Source organism: Phalaenopsis equestris, unplaced genomic scaffold (assembly GCF_001263595.1).
Source record: "Phalaenopsis equestris unplaced genomic scaffold, ASM126359v1 Scaffold214935, whole genome shotgun sequence".
Lineage (NCBI taxonomy): Eukaryota > Viridiplantae > Streptophyta > Magnoliopsida > Asparagales > Orchidaceae > Phalaenopsis > Phalaenopsis equestris.
Window position 1 is genome coordinate 17,100 of NW_018233677.1, and position 3,845 is coordinate 20,944.

Below are 3,845 nucleotides of genomic sequence, written 5' to 3' on the forward strand. Positions count from 1 at the left end.
ACACTCTTGTCCCTTAATTGAGTTTGAGCTTGTAGTGTTTTGAGATGTTCCACTCCTACTTATGTATTTCTCTTGACTATTCCTTAAATGATATTATATTAAACTTAATTCACTACCAAGATCTTAGGGCTTAAGGGGAATTTTATAATTTTTGGAAAATGTATTGAAAAATGCGTTTAATCTTCATTGAAGAATTTAGCATTGTTTGAACATTGATTGGGGATTCAAATCAGTGAATTATGAACTTCCTAACTCATGCCTCTCAACCTTGGATCATCCAAATTTTCATTTCTTCCTAAATCCAACAATTTAAATAATTATAATTTTACCCTTTATAGAAAGCTTGTGAGTGGATTACTACACTTACTTGCCCTCATATTTCAATCATCTCAGTTGACTAATAATTATAATTCTAACCGATTTTCCCTCTAATTTATCCTAAAAAATTAATTAAAATGTAAAATTCTAATATTACCATTATACACTTAGGTTCAAATGGTCATGAAACTTTGCTGGCCTCTTACTCATTGACTAATTAAGACATCAGAGGATAAATTATATTTTTCAAATATTTATTTATTTATTATATTTATTTGTATCCATAATTATGAATTTTAAATGTTAATTAATTGTATTATCCAAAATATGTTCTTTGTTCCTTAAGAAAATTTTATCTTGTTTTTGAAAGTTAGCAGACCATTTGGAGCAATTTTCATGCTTGTTTGAATTGTCTTTAAATTTTTATGATTTTTTAACTTGTTTTGATGTATAAATAAATAGAAAATACTTTTTATTAATTTTAAAATCTACTTTATTTTTTATTAATCTTTCTAACTTCAGTGAACTCAGAAAACTTGATTTTATATTTCTTTGATTTTTATTTTATTTTTTTGAATTATTTTAGTCAATTATTTTTAAAATTAGAAGAAAATACATTTAAGTACTCAAAATAAATTTTTAGATCTTTTAAAATTTATAAAAGTGCTTTAAAGTTACTGCTTTTAATCAAGGAAAAATTTTGTAACATTTTGAGAAATATTTATATTTTGTAATTTTTAATTATTTTTAATCATTTTTAATTAGAAAAATACTTTAAAAATATAATTTATATTCTAATTTCAATTTTATTTTTCTTAAGTACCTCTAACTTTAGTGAGTTCACCAGACTTGATTTTGTGTTTTTCTAATTTTTATTTTATTTTATATAAATATTTTAGTATGTAATTAGTGAAATAATGAGAAAATTCATTTAAGTGTTTAAAATACATTTTATGTTTTTGAAAATTTTATGGGAGCATCTTAGGGTTGTTTCCTTTAATTAGGTAGATTTTTGTGATAATTTGAATCATATTTATATTTTTATAATTTTTAAATGATTTTAAAGTAGGAAAATATTAAAAAAATATGTTTTAATTTTAAAACCTATTTTTATTTTCATAGGTCCCTCTAACTTTAGTGAATTCATTAAACTTGATTTTATAATTTTCTAATGTATATTTTAGTTTTAAAATTTTTTAATTAAAACAGAGATGATTAACCCAAATAGTTAAGGCTCTTAGGGTTAAGGATTTTCTCTGACCTTAGAAAAATTAGAGAACATTCCTAACAACATGACTAACTAACCCTAAAAATTTAAAGCAATAAGGATAAATATTTAATTAATTATGAATTAAATAAATATTATAGTAAGTAAATAATTAAAAATCGTAACATATATAATTATTTTTAATTTTAGTTTTAATAATTCTCCTCTGTTTACTGAGCACAAAGGTATTTTTCTTTTATTGTTTTATTTTTTACACCAAGATATGATTTTTAAAATTTATATTTATTTCTCTAGATTTAATTAAATCAAATTACACCTATTTATCCACTTAACCATGTGGCGTAGACTAGATCATCAGACCTATCGAAGCTTTGTGCGACACACTCTCATTCACTGTGCTTTCTATGTCGGTTGCCACATCAGCCCAATATTCATGTTCCATCTTTCCATATATGCACTACTTGATTTAAATACACACAAATGAAAAACATCCGTTAATTGTCCCAAATGAGCCCTAACCCAAGAACAGTCCACACTCAAATGTTAAAAACTCACTCGATACTTAACCGGATTGCATGTGGTTTGTTCCTACATCTTCATCTAAGTGAGACGAACACACCTATATAGCTAGGTGGACATGAATTGTTCATTCCATTCATAAAAAACCAAATTGAGGCAAAAATTATAGCTTTCAAACTATATCATTGTCCAAGAGGTGAGGCCTCAGCTGGATGGGTTGAGAAGCTTTACTTCGGTTGCACGAACCTGCTCCAAGGGTTGATTTACTCTATGGATGGGTAAAGATATGATTTAGACCAAATGGTGGATAGGATGTGGTCTAGGGCTATGGTAGAGGGCTCGAGAAAAAATGGGCTTTCGATTAATGATATTAGGCTATATGGAAGCTTTTGAAAAGATTAATTTAGAGTTTTGTGGAGTTTGGTGGAATGGCCAAAAAAACCCCTAGTTTTGAGCTTTAAAATTAGGGTTTCTCAGTTGGGAAGATGGGCTAAAAATTATTGGGATGAGCTTCGTGTGAGTGTAATGTGTTAGTGTAATGGAAGTTTGGAATGATTTTGACAGAGTTTTCCCAACGCTTTGTGTGCTTCTCCCCATTGGCCGTGAGGGGGTGATGTATTTATAGGCCAAGAAATAGGGTTTAATTGGGATGGCTAGTGGGTGGAAAAAGGTGCTTATGTTGAGGGAAGACATTGGTCAAGTTTCAATAAGGGTGAGTAACATTGGAGGGGTTTAATTTTGGGTTTGTCCATGAGTGGCCTCTCGGGTTTGGATTTTATGGCAGCCAAGGTGGTCGGTCGGGCAATGGGTGGTCACCATCCACCTATGGGAGCTTAGAAGTGGAGAGTTGTGAAGTCAATTGTGTGTTGACAAGTGTCCAAGGGTTTGATTTAAATGGAATAAGCTTTGGGTGACTTTTGGGTTTGACTTTGGTTTGGCTCATGGGAATGGGTTTGGGTCACTCCCAAGATTGCTTGACCAGGTAGCCAACATAGGGGCTTAGGTGGTCAAGCCCTATACAAGAGATTAGATCTTAATCATGGTTTAGATTGAAGCATGGGTATATATGTCATTATTGTGTTAATAATCATGGTATATAATGTGTTACTAAACATGAAGCGACCATCTTTAGGAACAAATGCAAGTGAATATGTCATTATTGTATATCATATTCATTAAATAACTTTTTCCATCAAATAAGTCTCCATCATGTGAATATATGCCATAATAAACACAATGCAACCAATTTTTATAACACAATGAAATTGAAAATCGCCTCATCATTCACCTTTCTATCATATAACTCTACCATTTCCTAAAATACAAAAAACCCAAAAAAAACAATCAACAAAAACTAATGTAATCCTCAACTACCGATACAATATATGAAGAAATTTAAGAAAGGTTCAAGATAGAATTGTTACTAACTAAACAACATCAAAAACTATATATCGCCAAAGGAAAATAGCTAATAACCCACACAATCCATGAGGGCATTCAGAATCCAAAGAATCAACTAAAAAAACCATTGCATCCTTAAAACAAAAGGAATTAACAAACAAGCAAATACCAAAAAAATTATAACAGAGAGATTACACAAAAGCTGAACAACAACAAAGATAAAAATTCTCTAATTCGAGCAACATCCACCAATACATAACCAAGTCCAACTTACTATAAGCCTTAACCATGGCTATGGTATATGTAAGAAGTTCAACAAAGGATCAATATTTATCTTATAACAAAAGCCAAGCAAGAATAAAAAATATTAGATGGGCAA